Raw genomic sequence first — 22,016 nt, 5'->3', positions numbered from 1 at the left:
TGTATAAGGCTTTATGTAGAGCCATGTTTTAATTTCTCTATGTGGGGTTGCTGGATTTTATATTAAAATTATATATAACTTTGTATTTGTTTATTTGGTTTTTGAGATGGGATCTCACTACGTAGTTAGGCTGGCCTTGCATTTAGGGTGATCCTCCTGCCTCAGGCTCCCAAGTGCTGGGATTACAGGTGTGCAGCACCATTCCTGGCTAGATAGAATTTTTTAAGAAATTGATGAGCTAGTTTCCAAAGTGGCTGTACTATTTGTGTCACTGCTCAGACTTTAGAAACCAGAAGCAATCAGGAAGGCCACAGCTTCACACGTGGACCCCCGGGAAGGTGAGGCCTGAGACACCAGGGCAGTGTCGAGGACTGACACTCGAAGTGGCTGGCTGTGCCCAGGCTGAGATGGACCCGTTTACTGCAGGCCATGCCTGCGGTTGAGTTCAGCGGGTCACACTCACCGAGGGTGCAGTCAGGAGATTGCTTAGGAGGGACAGAAATGTCCTTAGATTTTCAGTCAGACCCTCTGTCCAGTTCGTGAGCTAAGTTCTCAGATTGCTTTGCTTGTGTTAGAAACCTCTCATCATTTTCATTGAGAGTTTAATAAGGCAAAGAAGATGTCTCCTGCAGCCTGTGACCACACGAAGGTCTGTGGGCTGTGGAGTGGCTGAGTAGCTCAGCTGCACCTAACAGCTGGAAAGTCTCCAGCTCGCTTCCAGCACATCTTGCTCCTCTGAACTGGTGCAGTGGGCGTCATCTCTGGCCCTTAGCTGTGAAAGAGACAGTAAGGAGGCCCAGGAGCTGTAACTTGGCCCCAAGTGACTTGCCTTTCTCACCGTCCCCAGGGGGGCACCCATGTCCTCCCCAGGCAGAAGGCACTGTCATCTGTGCATGTGGATTCTCAAGGCCTCAACTAGAGCACTGGGACCTTCACCTGACAGGGTGCAAATGACCGTGGTCTTTGGTTTGAGTGTTTCCAAGAGACCCTGATTTTCTCCCAGCTCCTTTCACCCTGCTCGAGGGTGGGAAGCCACAGCTGCAGCACAAAGGAAGGCCTATCTGTGCAAAGCCGCACTCTGCACCGCCTGCCCCAATCCCTCCGAGTTTTTCCAGGGTCGCAGACTCCATACTTGTGAGAGAAGCTGTTGCATTCTTCTCCAAAGCTCCGTGTCCTGGAAGGAAACCGAATCCAGGGGAATTGTTATCGTGCAGCTCCTGGTCTGCACCTTTTTAGTGCAAGCCAGAGACCCGAAAAAAAACCCAGACTACAAAAATAAGCTCCGGACTCCATCTGTAGTGCCTGCAAGGCTAGCCCTGGAACGGAGGCAGGTGTAGGTGGCGAGGGGGTGAGGAGCTGGAACTGGCGAGAGTGGCCTGCGACCGGAAGGTCCAGCGCCTGACTCTGGCTCTCTGACATCCGGCCGGTCCGCTCCAGGGGTGCAGGCAGGAGTGGTCTCAAGTGCTCTGGCAGAACAGGAAGAGCGCGGGAAGCAGGGGTGGGTGGGAGCAACTGATGGGCGGACAGCTGGCTTTAGCCTAGGCTGAGACTGTAAACAACCTTTGGCATATTAGAACAGAGTGGCATCTTGAGGTGGCTGGTTAGCTCAGTTGGTTAGAGCATGGTGTTAATAATGCACAAGGCTGTGGGTTTGATCCCTGTGTGGGCCAGAGCAGGCTTTTTACCTCGTGAAGGAAGTGAACGAGGTAAAGGGCTCTTACTGGCAGCGGCGTGTGTTTAAGTCTCTTGTTCATCCAAGATCTTCGTTTCGTTAAACACTCACTTTCCTTCAGTGGAGTGACTTCACCTGCTATTCCTGTAGCGCGCTGGCTCTCCACACCCAGGTCCTCTGCACTGAAGGGCACCTCTGGACTGATTTCTTTCCTTCAGGTTTTTTCTTACACGCCACCAGCATTCTCCCTCTGACAGAAGATCCAACTCAATCCTGATGTCCATCCCCGACGGTTTTCCTCCTTAACATTTGCCATCATGTGATCTAATATTTTATAAATGCCTTATTTTAAAAATTCTAGGGTCGGGGAGATGGCTCAGTGGAATAAGGGCTTCCTGGCAAGCGCAAGGGCCTGAGTTCAATCCCGGGAATTCTATACTCTTCCTACTACAGAGAGATGTGATTTTTTTTTTTTTTTTTGTATTTGATGTGTAAATATCATCCTAGTGTTTAGTAAGCGTTAGACACACAGAACACAACCATGCAGTTCACGCTGGCCTTGAATTCAAGGTGATCCTCCTGCCTCAGCCTCCCCAGTTACAGGCCTGCAGCACCACACCCAGCTGATCTCTGTTTTAGCAAATAGGGACGGTTGGGGATCAGTCAGTGTCTCAGGGTCACCTCTGAATATCTCTGTCTGCTTTCTAATTATCTTTGCTTCCCCCCACCCCGTTAATATTACTACAAATTTATTCTTTTTTTTTTTAAGTTCCAGGGAGTCTTTATTAAAGATATAAATTTGAAGTCAATGTATAAATGATACTTGATTGAACGAAATAAAAATAACTGAAGAAAATGTTTTTGAACTTTTGTGGTTTTCCATCAAGGGAGCTGTTTTAAAATACCTGTTATTGCCGGGTGTGATGGACATGCCTGTACTTCCAGCACCAGGGAGGCTGAGGCAGGAGGATCACTGCAAGTTCAGGACCAACCCGGGCTACATAGTGAGCTCAAACCCAACACAAACTACAAAGCAAGACACTGTCTCAAAACTTAGTTGATTAAAATAACTGTAAGCATTATCACAGTTAAAGGAGAACCCATAGAATGGGAGAAAATATTTGAGTCTTGGATAAAAACATTTCTTCTCTCCTTTAATCTAGTTTTTAAAAATGTTTTCTGGGAAATATTCTCACCCTGACTAACTATATATACTGATACCTGTGAACTAAGCTACTGCACTGCAGATGGTAATCTGTAATAGTAGTTTCATGCTTAGAGTGCCTGTCATTCTGGTCTTCTGAACATGAGCTGCTTGTCATGACATGCCAGTTGCTGCTATGATGTCTCTCAGGTAGATGGATGTTCAAGAAGAAGCGGGTGGTGAAGGAAAGCAAGAGACAGGAAAAGGAATATTGTGGGACTGTCCTGCTTCAGGGTTGTATATGGTGAGATTTTTGGACTTATGTGCAAACATGAGGAGTATATAATTCTTTATGCCTATTTTAAAAATATATTCTAATTTTTAAATGTTTTTTTATCATATTCTGTAGGGACTTAAAGTTCAACATATCAATACTTGATGAAAAATACCTGTTCCATACAAGGCCTAAGATGTTTGATATGCAGACAGATAGTGAAGTTAAACTTAACAGCCAAAGTTGTTCGATAATAACAACACACTTGTCTTCTGGATGGTTAACAACCTAAGTTTACAGACCAAAATTAGAGAAAAAGGAGGGCTGCAAGGAAAGCCAACATTTTGGCCCTATCCTTCTAAGGTCATTAAAGACTCAGGACATATGAGAACTTGTACTGTAACTTCATGTACCTCAGTAGTGTCCCAAATTTTCTGATCAAGGAGATTATGGGGCCAAAGAGGAAAGTGATCAATGATCTAGAGTGTGCCTAAGGAGAGACACATGGAGAGAAAACATTCTCTCAGGCTTTCACAGAGAGCACATTGGCCAAGCAATGGCTGTGACTCATCCACATGGCTGACACTGACAAAGGTTCTACAATCTGAGGTACAGGATCTCAGGATAAATCCTGAGGGGATTTCACTGACCTTATCAGACCCAAAAGCTACAACTCTTGTTGCACAGGTCCTGCTTTACCTTGGTCTTAACCATTCAGAAGGAAAGTATAAAAATGAAATATAAGAAATAAAGCCATGCTGTTATGTTGAGCTGTGGGGGACTCAGGTCAACAATTTCTGACATTGCCAGTTAAACAGAAGACCCAATGCTATTATGGGTTACTGGACTCTTTTAGAATATTTTGCTGAGTTTACACACCTATAATATTCAAATAACAGAACTTAACAAAAAAAGGGGATACAGATGAATGTCCATTTTGTATCTGTGTCTTCAAAGTGGTTAGGATAGATATGTAGTTACATTCTCTTAATGAATAGAATGATTTGTTCTAATGGTGTTTGTAAATAGGATCTCAAGTCCACTTCTTGTACAGCAATTAACCATTAAGAAGAATGTATGCAGTGTGTTAATTATTGAAACTGTCCTACCGATTTGAAAAAAAAAGATTATAATAAATAAAATTGTGGACATGATTACATGGTTCACATGTGAGAAATAAACATGAAAAGGTTTTTAATCTTAAATGCAAATTAAAATGATACCTTTCTACTTCATTACCCATTAAAATGAAATAAGTATTAAAAAATAAAAATGTTTTCTCTGTCACTACAAATTTATTCTTTAAAGTGAACTTTCAAACATGTACTCCTGATGTATATTTTCAGAGTGAGTAACAAATGAACACTGTGTTTATCCTTCAGGATACCTCCTTTGATTGCATGTTTTCTGTAGAGTTCTATGCAGAAATAATTTGTTTTACAGAAATGGTTGATGTCACATTTTCATGTTACCTACATAAGGTTGCAGACAAACATTCAGAAGACTTCGTTAATAGGACTTGTAGTTGAGCAGACTCACAAGGCTTTGGCCCAATCTGCTTCAGCGCTTGTGTGCATCCTGTGTACAGACGACCATGCTGTGTTCATTTGCAGTGCGAGGAGACCAAAATGACTAGAGGTGCTCCCACACATATATGTATATTAACATATGTGTATCAACATGAGTGCATATTAACAGAGTAGATGGTTGGAGGTGTTCCTACACAACACACATGGATAGGAGTTTCTCCACAGTGCAGCATTTGCATAAAAATTCATGTATGAATGAAGCCTTTTCGCATTATACTTATTCTGAGTGTGAGTTTGTTCACGTCTTCTGAGGTTAATGGGAAGCACAAAATGCTTTCTCATATTTTCTATGTAGTGTTTCTCCCCAGGGTGAGTTCCTTCACGTACTTCAAGGCAACTGGAAGGACTGAAGGGTCTTCCTCTATGATTACGTACATGTGGCTTGTCTATCAGGTGAATTTGTTCACGTATTTTAAGGAATGGAAGGTTTTATTTTTTGTTTTTGGCAGAACTGGGGATTGATTGTTCACATATTTTAATACATTGATAAAATACAACCTTTTTGAGATGACTCACATTGTTCCAATTTTCTCTGCTACGAATCCTTCCGTGTATGTATCGATAGCTGTCTGTGCTGAAGATTTTCCTTATTTCTGACAAAGGGCTTCTCGCCACTGAGTCCTCTCCTGTCAGTGTCACATATTCACAGCTAATTTACCTCTGTGACTTTTTAAAATCTATCAGAGGGGCCAGGGAAATAGCTCAGTAGAATAAGCGCTTGCCTGGTAATCACAATGTCCTGAGTTCAATCCCTGGCACCACATGCCAGCCAGCCCCGCCCCCTGGTGAGCTGAGCTGGCCACACACATAAATAAATAAATAAATAAATGTTTAAATAAATAAATAAATAAAATTTTAAAAAATAAAATAAAATAAAATCTATCGGAACTGGAATGGCTGAAGGCTTTTCCGTATTACATACACAAGGCTGCGTGCTGACTGCTTGCCCTGCGTTGACCTACACGGGGTTTCTCTCCAGTGCGCATCTGGTTGTGCATATGCAGTGACTTGCAACAGACCAAAGCTTTCCAGTTACTCTTCTTGATTCGGTGAATGGCGGCTTCCTTCCTGCAGTTTTTCTAAGAAGAAGAAGAAGCTTCTTTATTTTTTTCTTTCACTTCTCACATCTGTGTTTTCCTTGATTCTCTAGGAAAATGCAGCTGACTCCGGCTTCCTCTGCCTCTGTCTCGCTCTCTGGCTGCGCTTGGGCTCTCTGGCCTAGGGGTGCACACCCCCACCTCCAAGCTTTCTGTAGAGAGCCCTCTTTCCAGAGCTGTCCTGGGCCTTTGGGAGGTCCGGGCGCACTCTTTTCACTGCAAAAGCCCTGCTCTCCACATTTTCTCTGAATAAACGGTACAGAATTGTAGGGCCGTCTGTTTCCTCCGTGGTCTGCTATACCGGGATAGACTGAGGAAGGAGGTCATGCTGCCCTAGCTACAAGGAAAGCTGCTTTGAGACCAAATCGAAATGTGAACTCAGACCTAATTTACAAAAACACAGATAATTTATTTCCTAAATGTGAACTCAGATCAAATTTACAAAAATACTAGTACCTCATGTTTCCGCCCGGTTTCGAACCGAGGACCTTTCGCGTGTTAGGCGAACGTGATAACCACTACACTACGGAAACAACCGGCTGAGTGGTCGCATATATTTGTATAACAGTTAAAAGCGAACTTTAACTTTATCCTTCAGATTACTATTTGTTTGTTTATTTATTTCTTTTCCTGTCGCAACAAATCCACCCCGCCTTCAGGGCCCACTTAGTCTCCCCGTGCGGACCGGGCTGAGGTTCGCCCTGCGCCCAGCGGTTCCCAAAGAAGACTGAGAGCAAAGGTTTACAAGGCTGAGCGACAAGAAACAAAGTGCGAGCCGAGGAGGAGAGCCGTCTGGAGAAAGTTTAAAGTTGCTCTTTAAAGCGGAGCGTACTGCTGCGTGCGCGTCTCCATTCCTTCCCACGGCCGCGCGGCAGCCGGTGCGGCGGCGCTCGCCACTCTTGGTTCACTGTCTTCAAGGCTCAGTCTGACTCTGGAGGACCAGACGCTGCCGCCAGTAACATCCCCACAGAAGCAGTCTGTCCCTTGCGGTCCCAGGTGTGTGGGGACCCCTACGACTGGGCGCCCAGCGTCGGGACACCTGGGCGTGGGCAGTCTTCGCTTCGGTGCAACGCCTGCCCCTTCCCGGGATGCTGCAGGAGGATAAATTCTGCCCGCAGGATGCGAGCGCTCTTGCGCTCCAGCTCCCCTCGCCCACACACCCGGTCTCCTAATCCCGCCAGTCTAAAAGGAGTCAAGGAATCTCGTTTTGTGTCGCACGTTATAAATTGCTAATCCTATTATATATCTAAAATACAATTACAATTTTATGAATTTTTAAATAAATATCCTGTTTTTAGTCTTTACCTGTTTCCTAATAATCCTGTTAATATATATATAGTACAGGGTCTCACTACATAGATCAGACTGTAGTGATTCTCCTGTTTTCAGCATCCCAAGCGCAGGGACTACAGGCGGGCACCACCACTCCCAGTCTTATTATTTACATATTAAGATCTCATCTTTTAAAATATTTCCAAGATCTTCTATTTTTGTCATTCTTATTTACTTTTCTATTGTAGACTTCCTTGAATAAGTGATTTACACAGAGCAAACCATGCCAGTGTTCTGCTAAATTATTTGGTTTTTTTCTTACCCCCAGAACTGGGGATTGAACTCAGGCTCTTGCGTTTGCCAGGGAATCGCTTATTCCACTGAGCCATCTCCCCAACCCAATTATTTGGCTTTTAAATAAGATTTTTTTTTTACAGTTATTTTCTCTCCTTTGGGTCATAAAGACATGTTCCATAGACATTTCTATGAACTTCTGGCAGTCCTATGTAGGCAAGTGTATTTCATCAGCGTATGGAGCACGTTAAGAATCACAGTCATGGGACAGCAAACGAAGCCGTGGCGCGCGCGGGGACCTCGCTCTCCACAAGTCCTCTCCGGACCCAAGGACTGATACGGAGCTCGCCTTTCCGCGCAGGGCCTCGGCTCCTGCGGGTCTGAGCTCCTGGGGTGTGGCGGGTAGCCTTGGCCAGCAGGAGCCCTCGGATGCGGAGTGCAAAGAGCGTCCTTCCAGCAGGGTTTGGATTCAGCGGGCAGAACCGTTTCCTGGGACGCTGCGAGTGGCCCAAGTGGAGGCATCCCCCCTTCCTCTTTGATTTTTCGAAGTGCTGACAGTATAGGGTCTGGAAAAGTGACCATCCCTATTGTGTCCTGTGCTTTCCGTTTTTAATCTATAGTCCTTATTTTAACCCAAGTCCCCTGGGGTCGGGGATGAGTTGGCTTTCCCTAACATAAAGAGTGATGTGTGGCGCCTACTAGCGGTGGAATGGTCCTTGTTGAAGGTAAGTAAATCCTTCAATAGACCAAAGTATAAACAGGAAGGAATCCAAACTTGGTGTTACCGGGATGGCCGAGTGGTTAAGGCGTTGGACTTAAGATCCAATAGACGTGAGTCTGCGTGGGTTCGAGCCCCACTCCCGGTAGATTAGTTGTTATTCACGAGTGTGTGCTCTAGTAACATGCTCATTTTAGCTTTTCTTAGTATTGCGTTTTGAGAGTTCTTCATACATTTTCTACACATGACAATGGTCAGATATGTTTTGGAAGTTTATTTTCCCCTTCTCTACAGAGTCCATTTAATAAGGCCAAATCTCTCTCTCTCTCTCTCTCTCTCTCTCTCTCTCTCTCTCTCTCATAGTGATATCATTTTGCTTCTCTATTTTCTACAAGAATGTGTAAACTCAACTTGAGTATTTGATCCTAGGATTGTAGAATTTCATTCTGATCCACACTCAGACTAGAGCCATTCATAAGACGCCAAGTTGTAGCTGGAGTTTTCTCAGCCTCAGTGAGTGGAGGACCCATGTTCATCCCAATGCAGTGTGTGAACTGTTACTACATGTCCCATTTCTGCTTGGGTGCACCTGCTTTTTCTTAGAGTTTAGACAATTTGGGTACTCTATGACCTCAGCTCTCTTATGGGGTCGAGGACCGTTATGTATTTCTGTACAAGCTAGAGTTTGCTTTGTTGGTTAGGGACAACACTTTCCGCATCCAGGTGGGTGCTAGAGTCCTGGGGGTTTCCTAGGGACCCATGTGCTGGCACCTGCTTCAGGCCCATGGCCCTGCTTTCTGGCCGTCTGCATGTTCAGCATGATGGAAGTCACGGTGAGGCAGAGCTAGCCAGGGTGTGCGTTGAAGATGGGTCTGATGCCTCTCTAGCCAGAAATCCACCAAAGAGGAAGAAGGGAAGAGAAGAGAGAGAAGAGGAACAAAGGAAGAGGAGAGGAGGGGAGAAGGACAGCAGTGATCATGACCACAAGAGGACAAAAATGGGAGGACACAGTAGCAGCGACATATAAAAATTTAAACAGCAGAAGAACTAGTGGGTGTGCAAGGAAAACTTTTAATGTAGAACTGGGGAAAACAGAAGAAGAATATAAGTTATCTGATGGGAAACAGTTCTCTAGATGTTTGACATTGGTGACGCGGCTGAAAATGGAACTTGTTGAATGTCTCATGAGAGGGGCCTTAGAAGATGGCTTCTGACAAAGACTGATGTCCTGTGATTTTGTGACCAATGTCCTGTGATTTTGTGGCGGTGTGAAGCCCAGCGCTGAGGACAGAAGTGTGGTGGTGCCCTTCGAGAGGGGAGTTAGGAGGCCACCGTCCAGACCTCTCACACCTGGGTGGCTTTCTTGCACTCCCTTAGTTGCGTGCCTGCCATCACTTTCTGATCTCAGGACATTTCATCACCTCCAACACAAACTCAGTGGCCACTCTCTGTCCCCTGGTGACCTCGAGTACTGTCTGCTTCTAGAGCTGCTCCTTCTGGACACTTCAGAGACGCAGACTCACAGCTCACAGCCTTTCTGTCTGGCCTCTCAGCATGTCGTTCCGGGGCTCCTCTGCCCCGCAGCTCGCATCAGAACCTCACTCCCCTCTGTCTCTTACTGTCTCATATCTGGCTGTTCGGGTTGTGCTTCAAAGAATGCCTTCAGCAGACCCCATCTCTCAATATCAAGTGCATTATTTTTCAGTGAACTTTAAGCATTTATTTTCCAGGGCCTGGGGAGATAGCTCAGTAGAATAAGTACTTGTCTGGCAAGTGCAGGGTCCTGAGTTCAATCCCTGGTAGTTCAAAAAAAGGAAAAAAAACAAAAAAAGAATTTACTTTCCTTATTTTATTCATGAAGCTATATTTTATTTTTGCTACTGTCCACTGTTGTAATGTCAGGCTATGACACAATTTAATTATTTGCACTGTTAGGTTTTCAGTGGTTCCTGTTTGCAGAGCGCTTTCCTGTGGGCGGTGGGCGCCTTACAGGGCATATCTTAACCTTTCCATCTTACTCTGCTCCTTATACTTTGAGTTTTTCTTATAAGAGAATCCATGATATATTTAAGCTTGTGTCTGATTTAGTCTCCTCTAATGTTTGAAGTAATTTTGAATAACATAAAGAAAAAGTTTCTAAGCATTAACCCCAACCCAATAGTGTCAGGCGGAGCCAACCAGAACTCGAGCCCAGAACCTCCTCGGACAAGCTGGTCTGCGTTTACCTTGCACCCACCGCCCACCTGTACCCAGTGCGCTCTGGCTGCTCGATCTTAGCAGGAGCATCGCAGAACCCCAACTCGTGCAGAGGCCAGAAATGAGGACAATTTTCAATCCCCTCACAACACTGACCTCCACGATCCCCCGGGGCGGACGCAGGCGGCGCTCCTTGGACCCCTCTGCACGGACCCGGGTGCTGGTCTGGGTCACCTACAAGGGATCCCCGCGGCTCACTTCAGATTTAACAGAAACGGAAAGTAGGCAGGAACTGCTTTTCCTTCTTCACTCCTGAGTCCGGTGGCTGGAGTGATTCCGCGCGCCGGGAAGGCGCGGGGACCCAGCGCACACCAAGGCCCCGAGCCCGCACAGGTCGCGGGTCCTCATCGAGATGCGCGGCCCGGCGCAGAGGGCTGGCCGGTCCGGTCCTCACTTCTGCTTTCTCTCGCGGGCGTCTGTGGTCCCAGGCCCCGGCTACCGCCAGACAAAAGGTATCTCAGGAGCTGCCTGCCTGCTCGGGTTCATAAGGGCGGTTTTCTAGTTTGTATTTATTTATTTTTGCGGAACCGGGGATTGAACTCAGGTTTTCTAGTTTTTAAAAGCAACGTTCCCTCAGTTGCTCCTGGCCACTGGGATCTGCCCGGGCTTTCCCACACAGCAGGCTCCTAGAGAAACGAGCAGGCGCTTTGCAGCCTGGGCCCGGCAATGGTGCGCTCGGGATGAAGGCACGCGCGTGCTCTCAGGAGCAGGAGCGGCCGGAGAGGGCCGGGAAAGGCGGGCAGGCGGGCAGGGGCAGGGCACAACGCGGGCGCAGGCTGGCTGTTCCAGACGAAAAAGAGAATCAAAAGCAGCACGACCACTGCAAGGGAATCGGAGCCGCTGTGAGCAGGATTTGAACCTGCGCGGGGAGACCCCATTGGATTTCGAGTCCAACGCCTTAACCACTCGGCCATCACAGCCCGCAGGCCGACAGCGCGGGGGGCCTCAAAAATACGGTGCGCTCGGGAGGAGGGCTGGCCGCCACCTGCTCCTCCTCTGCCTTCCAACCCCGGCGTGGCCCGCCGCCTTTTGTCCTGCCTGCACACCTCACCTTCTGAGAGGAGGCAGGAGTCCCTGGCTTCAGGGCTCTCTTTTTTCTCTCGGGTCTTATGCATTGCCTGGATTTTCTTCATTGTGTCAGGGAGCGAGGCTGGTGTGACGGTGCCCAGGCCCCCGCTCTGCTGCGCTGCGCCTGGACGCGCACAGTGCATTTCGCCCACAGGACTATTCTGCAGATTCAGCCCACAGCTGGTGACTGCAAGACTAGGGAAACCCTGAGACACTAGGGCTTATTAAGTAGTTAATCTATTCACTTATTTACTAAATACTTTGGAATTATTTAATTACATAGTTTACTGCACAACTCCACAGTGAAGTACTATGTATATTTCAAAGAAAATGAGTATGCATTATGTGTGAGCGCGCACACACACACACACAAACACAGGAAGGCAAAGTTTAGAGCAGTGGGGACAGTATGCTAGTGTGGGAAGCATTTACGGGAGACTGTGTAGGTGTTGTACAAAATAACTCCTCGAGATCACGTGATCAACAAACAGAACACTTGGAAGCCGGCTTTGAAGATCTTTCAGGCTCTGCTGGCGGTGAGACTTCAGGCGGGGGCAGCAGCGCCCCCAGGAAGGTTCAGCGCGCGTCCCTCTCGGGACACTCTCACCCTCCACTTCACTAGCACTTTCATTGCTACGATGCACTACCCCTACCTTGAAAAGCGTCAGGAGAAAATTGTTTTTTTAAGGCAAGAGAAGAAACGAGACAGTTGGGGCCATGGAGATCAAGGAGTCCCGAGTCAGACTGTTGGTTATTAATACACCTGTGCTGGTCAACAAGCGCTGCGTAGCAACATAGCACAAAGCAGGTGGCTTTAAACACAATTTATTTGCTCACCTTCTGGAGGCCAGCAGGGAGCTCTGGGGTGAGTGTCGGCCAGGCCGCTCCCTGGCTCGCTGCTGACCGCTCTATCACTGCCTGAACTTGGTTCTTCCTCTGTGCAGAAAGCCGGAGAGAGCTCTGGTGTCTCCCTCTTCTTGCGAGGACAGTGGTCCTACTGACTGAAGTCCCACTCTGAGATCTCACTTGATGTTCATGAACACCTGAAAGGTCTGTTATGGCTCCTGTCTCGTGCTGCCTCAGCCCTCCTGTGCTCCCAGGCAGTGCTCTGGCAGGGGACCGGATCCTCCGGGTGATTAACCAGTGCAGAACTCCCCTGAGGTGTGTACAGCTACATGGGATGCTCGGTAGTAAAGCCTGGCTGGAGGACACGGGCCATAGGGGTGGTGGCATGGCCTGGAGGGTGTCCCCATTGCCTGCCACCCCTGCTGTGGACTATTTCTCCTCTGCATGCTGGTCGGCCTTGGAGCCAGCTGTCTATGGCCTGAAAACCCTACGAACTGAGTTGAAACAGACTTTTCTTCCTCTCAGCTGTGAGCATCCAATATTGTGTCTTGGCAAATGAAAAAGTAACTAAGACAAGTCCTTAGTTCTGGATGAAGAGACGTTGGAATTAACCAGGGCCTTGCAACAGTAAACTTGGGGTCGGACACTTCAGCCCATGAGAGCACCATCTCGCGTTAGGATTTGGTGCCAGCACCTGACCTCTGTCCCCTGTTTCAGCCTCTCCCTTGCGATAAGAACTCCAGCACAGTGGGTTGTAGGTGCTGCTGTCACACAGAGCCACATGAGGATTTGTTTAAGACCTGGGTGCAAGGCCTTCCGAAGCCTGGAGCGCAGGAGAAGGCACACCGCCACATATGGGACATCTATTCTGGTGCTCCATGCCTTTGCTCTGAGAACATGGGAGAGTGCAGGTGTCTCCTTTTCTCCTGGTGACCCTAATGTGGGTCCATATGTGGATCAACTGGCCAGGAACACTTGGGCCTCCTCGGCGCCTGCAGCTGTGACAGTGAATCGGCAGCTTTGCCCAGCAGGCTCAGGGCCAGTGAACGTGGTCTGAGGCAACTTTCCTTTCCGTCACCTTGATAACTGACCATATCATATAGTTCTTTTTGTATGTCACATCTTCTCAAGGGTCATACTTTGTATTTACCCACATGTGATCACAAAAGCAAGAGATATTAGGTCCTGAGTAGCTCCAGCAGAGCCACTTACCCCACATGGGCCACAGCAAACTGCAGACCGGGTGTCCTGACCTTCTCAGGTTAGGGCTGAGGGGCTGCCTCTACCAGGCAGCACTGGGAGCGTTGACCTGGAAATGCGGAATGAATTCTGTACAGGAAGTGGAGAAAATTGGTAGCTCCGACCCTCCAATCTTATTTCATGCCAGGAAAAAAAAAATCCTAATTTCTTTGGTGTTCTTAATGCGTAGCGGGGTCTCCATGCAGACCCATCCCTGTATTACGAGGCGTTCCCTCCCGCTTGCCTCCTTCTCCTCCTCCGCCGTCCTAATCATACCCTCCATACCTTTGTGGGAAAAGAGAGCTTTCCTGGGTCAGGCCCAGTTCGTGCCAGGGCCTCTGAGAGAAGAGACAGACCAACAAGAGAAAAGCGGACGCGTTTATTTAATTAATACAAGGTGTGAATGACACCGAGGTCTTCATGTGGCACGAGGACCGAAAGACAGGTAAGCCCTGTGATTTTTCCACTAGGTTTGAGAAGAGATGGCGAACTATGAAGAGGATGGTTGGGAAGAAGGTGTCAGCTTGGCAGTGAGTTTGGGGCTGCACGATCGCCAGCCACCAGCAGGAGGCGAGGCCGCCGGGCAGCTCGCAGGGGCGGACGCAGGGCAGCCGGTGCGCTCCTAACCGAGTCTGACGGGTCTCCCCGGCCAGGGGGGCGTCACGGCCTGGCCGCTGAGTTCCTCCCTGCGTCCTTTGTGCGGAGGACCGACGGAGCAGCCGGGGCAGGGGCTCTTGCGGGTGCGCCGCCCGAAGCCGAGCGTGCCCCCTGTCGGTGCCTCCGCGCTGCTGCGGGTCCCGGCCGGGCGTGGCGGCGCCTTCACACTGTCCGGTGGATAAACCGTTCAACTGTTCCCGTAGTGTAGTGGTTATCACGTTCGCCTCACACGCGAAAGGTCCCCGGTTCGAAACCGGGCGGGAACACACGATCTTTTGCTTTCAAGCGGTTTACATTTGCGGGAAACAAAAAATTCACCATTCATCGCACTTACCCTTTGCTGGCAAATTGTAGGTTCTCCTGAAAAGTCCCTGCTAGGACCATGTGCCTGCTCCTAGGGCTCGCTGTTCTGTTCCCGCTTGGGTCTGGAGATGCGAGGACTGCGTAGCTGCTGCCACCGCCTCTGGAATTCGGATTTCCAGAAACCACGAGGGCTCCCGCTCACAGGCAGTGGCGACAATCGTGTCTCTCTAGAAAGTGCTCCGCGTCGGCGATCCTGTCCTTGCCTAACCTGGGCCACAGGGCCCCGACAGTGGTTCCAGCCCTTGAGAGGCCTCGGGGTCTGTGACTCCCCAGGATCAGAGGCCCCTGCAGAGAGCCCCAATCTTCTGCCAGGTGATAAGGCACACTGTGGAGGAAAGAGAAAAAGACAAAGTGGAGTAGAGGGGGGATCTGGGGTGACCAGTTGTTCGTGGGGAACAGAAGGCACACGAGGCAGCCAGAACCTCTCGTTTACTGATTGAGGAGCAGTGTACATGGGATTGTGGTTTGCTGAGATAGAACTGAACAGGAAATCTGTAGAGGTTAACAGAGCGTCCACACATGTTTTTCAAACAAAGAATATTTAGCTTCTGAGTATGGAAATCGCTTAGCCAGGGAAGGGATTACATCCAAACTGCTCAAGTACCTTAGGTATCAGAAAGGGAAGCATCGGGTTGATGGTAATTCAGTAGGTGCAATGTGTGGAATCCGGTTATGTGGTCCTTAAGTGTTTTTTAAAGCACTTTGTGCACTGAGTTTTCTCTTTCCTTTCTTGTTACTGTAGAAATAGGACTTTTCACCATCTTCCGCCTTGACTGCTGGCTGCCACCGTGAAGGTCGAGCTGTGCAGCTTCAGCGGCTACAAGAGCCACCCGAGACACAGGAGGCACTACGCCAGGACCACTGGGAAGGTCTTCCAGTTTCTGAATGCAAAAATCGAGTCTGCATTCCTTTCCAAGAGAAATCCTCCGCACATAAACTGGACTGTCCTGTACAGAAGAAAGCACAAAAAGGGGCAGTCGGAAGAAATTCAAAAGAAAAGAACTCGACGAGCAGTCAAATTTCAGAGGGCTGTCACTGGTGCATCTCTTGCTGACATAATGACCAAGAGGAATGAGAAACCAGAAGTTAGAAAGGCCCAAAGAGAACACGCTGTCAGGGCTGCCAAGGAAGCAAAAAAGGCTAAGCCAGCATCTAAGAGGACTGCCCTGGCTGTTGCTGAGGCCCCCACAGAGGCAGCACCTAAGCAGAAGACTGTGAAGCCTGGGGAAGTTTCTGCGCCACGAGTCGGTGGAAAACGCTAAGTTGGCAGATCGAATTTGCAAATAAAGATCTGTAATTCTAATTTGTGCTGGATTTTTACAATGGAAATGTTGGGTCTATGTGGTAATAGGCAAACTATCAAATTAAGAATTTAACACAAGAAAAAAGAATTTAAGACAAAAATAAGTTGATAGGGCTGGTGAGATGGCTCAGTGGTCTAAAGCACCTACTTAGAACAAGCTTAGCAAAGCACAGGGACGCGGTTCAATCCCCCAGCACCACAAGCCAGCCAGCCCCACCCCCTGGTGGGCTGAGCTGGCCACACACACACACATAAATAAATAAATTAAAAAAAAAATAAGTTGATATCCTAGGAATGGAGTTGTGGCTCATTGCAGTGTGCATGCTAAGTACGCATGACACCAAGGACACTTTCTCTGCTCATTGCCAAAACTAAAAATTGTGTTCCTTGGCATAATGCCTCCTAAGATCAACCTTTCAGTTGGTAAGATGTTAAAGGATGTAATAGACCTATAGGTGGATGCTGGCTTTATTCTGTTTCTATAGGATTCTGGTTACAAGGCTACAAAATGTTTGCACAGATTTAGTTCAACTTGATTAAAAAATCTCTTCTGTCAAAAAAAAAAAAAAAGAAAAGAAAAAGAAAAAGAAATAGGCTATAGTATGGAGTTTAATATGCACATATTGCCTCCAAAAGACAAATGCGCCAGTGAACTTGTATGCTTCCCTTTTATTGTTTGAAAGGCCTATCGAGAGACTTTTTCCAGGTGTACTTTTGCATCACTGGGCCATATTATCCCTAGGAACTTTGTAGATTCACATAGTCCTTGTACTTTATTTTGGATAATTGTCCAACCCCTATTTCTTAGATGTTCAGTGAGTTTTAATCATTTTATTTTCAAGAGCAGTTTTGTGGTCACATGACAATGTGACACCATCAATCTGTGGAGTGATTCTAGTAGTATAATCATCTGGCTTCATGTCTACTTCGCAGTGAATAAACTCCAACTGGTGAGTGCAGGTAACCTCGTGGGAGGCATTTACGCCTGTACTGTCTGTCTTCCCAAGAGCAGGTGGTGTGTCCTCTGGATTCCTTGTCAATAGGTGTGGCAAAGAACGGATAGGAAAGGTCGATGGACGTGTAACATCTCGGGCTGCTGTCTGAGATCTTACGTGTTACTGCGTCTACTTCCAGAGGGTGTCATCCATCTGTTTAGTATTCTGGTTTAGTGCTCTCAAATCGATTGTTGTCTTTAAAAGCCATATGTTTCCTGACTGCCCAGCCTGGACTGTTACATGTGAGGCTGTGGACAACTTCTATAGTGTCTGCTTATGGTAATACTTTTACTTTTCAGTAATTTCTTTATGCCATCTTTTTTTTTTTTATTTATTTGAGAGAGAGAGAGAGAGAGAGAGAGAGAGAGAGAGAGAGAGAGAGGTGTGTGTGTGTGGCCAGCTCAGCCCACCAGGGGGCGGGGCTGGCTGGCATGTGGTGCTGGGGGATTGAACCGCCGTCCCTGATGCTTTAGGTAAGCTTGTTCTAAGTAGGTGCTTTTAGACCACTGAGCCATCTCTCCAGCCCCCTATGCCCTCATTTTTAGAGGACATTATAATGAGGGTTTGTTTGGTTGAGGCAAGGAATTTGGTTTAAGTTTTAATTGTTATAGATTAACTTTAGAAGTGTTTTTCTTTTTATATAGAATTAGTTCTGGGAGGATTTTAGAAACCCAGCCACTGCCTGGTATAACTCCAGCCCTTGAACAATAGTCCATAGCCCCTATTAGGGGTGCTCTATTATGTAATATTCCTTGGTTGGGACAGAAGAGAGGTGCTGTCCTCCCACTCTTTCGGTTAGTAGAGGTATCATGTTATGGGCTCTGTGTGTGATAGAAATTCAACTTCCTACATCTATAAAAACGTCTCCTTGAAGCCAGGGGAGTGAGCTCAGTAGAATAAGTGCCTGCCTGGCAAACACAGGGTCCTGAGTTTAATCCCTGGTACCACAAAAACAAACAAACAAACAAACAAACAAACAAACAAAGGTCTCCTTGATATAGAGGTCTATTAGAATTTGGAGTAAGGGTTCTTAAATATATTGATGGCCTACTCTCAGTTATTTAATGGATTATTGTTGGTATTTCTGCTTTGTGTTCTTTTCTTATAATTTTTAGGGCTTCCCTGGAGTCCTCTATACGTTCCCTGGGGATTGGTGTTGTTTGGCCCAAGAAATTTACTGGCAAAGGAAGTTAAAGTTTTCCATACTCAGTGTCCCTACTGTTGAGTGACCGCCAGGCCTTGGGAATCCCAGCATTGGTCTGCTTGGGATTGATTAATGTTCACCGGTGAGGCCATGCTGAGGCATAGGTCCAAGGTGGTGATCATAATTTTGTTGAAACTTCTTCTTAGATCTGATGCATTTCTACCTAGCCTGTCTAGTGGTCATTGCCGCTGATTGGGAGACAATGTCTGATGTCATCTTGCATGCCACAGAAGATGTTATTGACATGGTCAGTGGCTGTAGGTGTGGAGTGCCCTCGGGCTGGGGTTTTTGTGGTGAAGTTTAGTGGCTGGTGTTTTAGTGGTGGTAAATTACATTTAACCTATGCTTTTTTTTTTTTTTTTTTCTGAGAGGATTTTGATGGTGTTATTCAGAGAAAGCCTTTCTGTGCCTAGTAACCGATTACGGAACTGGAATTGTGTAGCTATATTCATGAAGTTCCCATTAGGATCAAAAGCTTGAATATGATTTACTTCAAGTGCTCACGCATTCTAGACAAAGCCTGGCTCGAGGCGCCCTCTGTGCAGGGTGCAGGCTGGTGGTGTGCGGGCTGTGTTGCTGCCCGTTGCAGATGAACTGCAGCACGGCCAAGTCTTCAAGGTTCTGGACGCCTTGCTCTACACTGTGCCATCTTAGGGAACGCTCAGAACCTGTGGCACCCATAGTGGATTCTCCACTGTTTGTCAGCTTGTTATACCCATGTGAATTGAACCAGCGTGCTGCTGGGCGTGGGAGGGCCACCTGAGGACTGTTGGCAGCGTTAGGGAAGCTCCATGGAGCTGTTGGAGCTGTTGGTTCTCTTGGGCTGTTCTTGTTGCTGGAGGAGCTTGGGACCTTTGTTGTCACTGAGAATGGCTATGGTTCATTGTGGGGGAGCTCTGGTCCTCGTCTTGAGCATCACTTCCTGGCTCTGGAGGAGAAGATGCACCTCTCAGCCTCGTGGAGAAGTTTGTCACTTTGGCTTTCCTGATGGGAATTCAGCTTTCCTCATTGCTGGAGGAGCTTGGGGCCTCACTGTTGCTGAGGACGGCTGTGGCGCCTTTTTGGGGGAGCTCTGGTGCTTACCTCGAGCATCGTTTCCTAGCTCCAGTTTGGATCCCTCAGCCTGCTGGCACAGATCCTTCATCCTGCTCATGCAGACTTTTTAGCTTCCACCACTGATCTTGGGCCTTCCCAGGGTAGGTCTGTGAAGCAAGCCTGCATCAGGCATAGTTACTATAGAAATAGGTTGTAGTATTGAATTTAATATGTACACATTGTCTCCAAAAGCCAAATGCACCAATTAACTTCTATGCCTCCCTTTTAATGTTTGGAAGGCCTATTGATTTTTTTCCCCAGAGCTGCAGATTGAACTCAGGCCCTTGTGCTTGCCAGGCAAGCACTTATTCTACTGAGCCTTCTCCCCAGCCCCTGGAGAGCCTATTGAGAGACTTTTTCCAGGTATACTTTTGTATCACTGGGCCACATTATCACTAGGAACTTTATAGGTTTGCACAGTCCTTGTGCTTTACTTTGGTTAATTGTCCAACCCCTGTTTCTTAGATGTTCAGGCTCTAGTCCTCCAGTTGGAGTTGTGGGAAGTATTGTTATGGGCTCTAGATTTTCAGCTGGACTCATGCACGATAGTAGGATCCAGGCCCTCAGCTGGATTCTTTGGTCTTTAGTGTGTGGACTGATTTTCTGTACTCTGTTATGATTCTTTGGATGAGTATAAAACAGTGTTATAAAGAGTGTCCTGTATTGTATTGTTTCCCTGCAAAAACCCCAAACCAGGACAACACCTAAGGAAGGACAGATTTCCAGGTCCACGGAGAGTGCGCAAGGTGAGCCCGGGTTGCTGCTGGCCTGTGCAGGGGCTGGCCCTTCTGCCAGCTTGAAGTCGGCCTAGTGCTGCTCCAGATGGGAGACTGTCCGCGGCCCGCCGTGACCACAGCACCCAGTCGCCTTGGCTCTGGGTCATAGCTGCAGTCTGCAGCTCTTATCTGATGTATTCATTATGCTCATTAGCAGTTTCGGGGGATGCCTGCCCATGGTCACAGCCGTCACCCTTTTCTGCTGATGAGTGGCCTTGTGGAAGCACCCCCCACCTCCTCCCAGGGGCCATCACCCTTGGGTGGGGGCAGGCGTAGGTCCTGCCAGCCTCAGTGCATACCAGCACTTTCTCTTTTGTCTTCCTTGTCATCATGGAGTAATGCTTAAGGCCCTGAGGCTGCAAGCTCCTTTTACTGGCTCTGCTTAATACAGGGTCTCCAAGGCCTGGCCCAATGGGTCTTTCTCCTTCCTCTCGGGCAACTGAATTAGGTAATTTTAAAAAATCTTTTATTTATATATTTATTTGGTACAGGGTCTTGCTACACAGCTTGGAGTCACAGTGACACTCTCCTCTGTCTCCCCAGTCATGGGATTACAGGCATGCACCATCACACCCAGTTTTGGCTGCCAGCACAGCATGTGGAACTGGGGATTGAACCCCAGGCCTTGCACCTGCCAGGCAGGCGCTTAGACAGCTGGAGCTATCTCCCCCGGCCTAGGTACCTTTTTCTTTTTCTTTCTTTTTTTTGGTACCTTTTTCTGTATTTTTTTTTTTTTAATTTGTCAAGATCAACAAACATTTTACACTTTATTTTGATCAGGATTGCTTTTTTTTCTTATGAGCAGGATATATTTATTGAGAGAAAGAAAACTCCTGTCCAAGAGAGGGACAGGATGGGGGCCCGAGCGGGTAGTTCCCCCTATTTGTTTAATATGTTTCTATTTCTCATTTTTGTCTGCCACTTTTTTTCTTGCAGCTGTCAAAAACTTCCCTGATCGCTGCCCAGATTTTGGTCAACTTGGTACCAAGGGTCCCCAATAATATACATAACTATATAACTCTCACGGGTTAGTGCTTTGTACTCCACAGCTTCAAGGTCCAGGCCGTGCGTTCTTTTCATTCACAGTCCCATCTAAGACTGCTCCTCCTCTTGGGGACCAGCTTCCTCTTTAATTGAATACTGTGATGGGTCTCTCACAATAGAAACCAGAGCAGCCAGATTGGAATTTGGAAAGCTGTTTCTTGCTGAGCTCAGGGCCCCAGTCAGCTCTCATGCGGAGAGGACAGAAAGGTAGCTAGCCCAGGAAGCGGGTGGGGGACTGGGGTTGGGGGGTGGGGAGGTAGGGGTTGGGGGGTGGGGCGTGTTAAAACCTGGAACCACATTCCATCTGGTAAACAAATTCATTGCTGACACAAAATAATGCTTTCAGGTCAGTGTGCCCACTACCCAAACTAAATTTCCTGGGGCTTTGTTTTAGTTTCTGGCTATCTTGCACCTGAGGTAAAGCCCATTTAATTTCCTTTTGAAGTCCTTTCTGTAGTCTAACTTTCTTAACAGGAATTGGTGAGGGTTACAGGAATTGGTGAGGTAGGAATTTTATCTCCCAAACAGCAAGAAACAGCCACTATTTACTAAACAGCCTAGAACAGTGGGTGAATATACATTTACAACAAAAAGCACAAGATTTACATTTATAGTCTGAAATGTGAGTTGACCCATTACAAATTCTTGTTTAGCTGGCAGAATCCTGCTAAACCAGGGGCCGCGCCAGGGGCGGAGAGCGGCCAGCAGGAACCATGAAGCCCCCACAGACCCACGTGAGCCTGTGCGCGTGCCCCGTGCCTGTCCGCTCGGAGCCCATCCAAGGCCCTGACCGCGCACCCCTCGGATCAGGACCGGCGGGTCCAGCAGGACGCAGTTCCTCTGGGAGAAGCGTGCTGGAAGCCAGGAATTCGCGAGAATTTCACGGAGAAAGGAGCAACATTCCTGGGGGGAGGAGGGGACTGCGGGACACCAGCTCTGTGGCCTTGGGGCACAGCAGAAAGTAGTTCCGGGGCTGGAGAGATGGCTCAGTGGTCTAAAGCACCTACTTAGAACAAGCTTAGCAAAAAAAAAATCAGGGACCGCGGTTCAATCCCCCAGCACCACATGCCAGCCAGCCCTGCCCCCTGGTGGGCTGAGCTGGTCTCTCTC

At 47.8% G+C, this 22,016-nt stretch overlaps 4 non-coding genes and 1 pseudogene across 4 annotated transcripts; 3 read left to right on the top strand and 2 right to left on the bottom strand.

The window, feature by feature from the left end:
- Positions 1 to 6,236: 6,236 nt before the first annotated feature.
- Trnav-aac lies at positions 6,237 to 6,309 on the bottom strand. Its single transcript has one exon. It is a non-coding gene; the product is annotated as a tRNA-Val (tRNA).
- A 1,816-nt stretch (positions 6,310 to 8,125) lies between these two features.
- Trnal-uaa lies at positions 8,126 to 8,208 on the top strand. Its single transcript has one exon. It is a non-coding gene; the product is annotated as a tRNA-Leu (tRNA).
- Positions 8,209 to 11,154: 2,946 nt separating this feature from the next.
- On the bottom strand, positions 11,155 to 11,236 carry Trnas-cga. Its single transcript has one exon. It is a non-coding gene; the product is annotated as a tRNA-Ser (tRNA).
- A 3,083-nt stretch (positions 11,237 to 14,319) lies between these two features.
- Trnav-cac lies at positions 14,320 to 14,392 on the top strand. Its single transcript has one exon. It is a non-coding gene; the product is annotated as a tRNA-Val (tRNA).
- An 870-nt stretch (positions 14,393 to 15,262) lies between these two features.
- Positions 15,263 to 15,751, top strand: LOC105741793 (annotated as a pseudogene).
- The last annotated feature ends 6,265 nt before the right edge of the window (positions 15,752 to 22,016 follow it).

This window comes from Octodon degus, unplaced genomic scaffold (assembly GCF_000260255.1).
Source record: "Octodon degus isolate 3935 unplaced genomic scaffold, OctDeg1.0 scaffold00023, whole genome shotgun sequence".
Lineage (NCBI taxonomy): Eukaryota > Metazoa > Chordata > Mammalia > Rodentia > Octodontidae > Octodon > Octodon degus.
The sequence above is the reverse complement of the archived record's forward strand: the minus strand, read 5'-3'. Positions and strand labels throughout refer to the sequence as shown.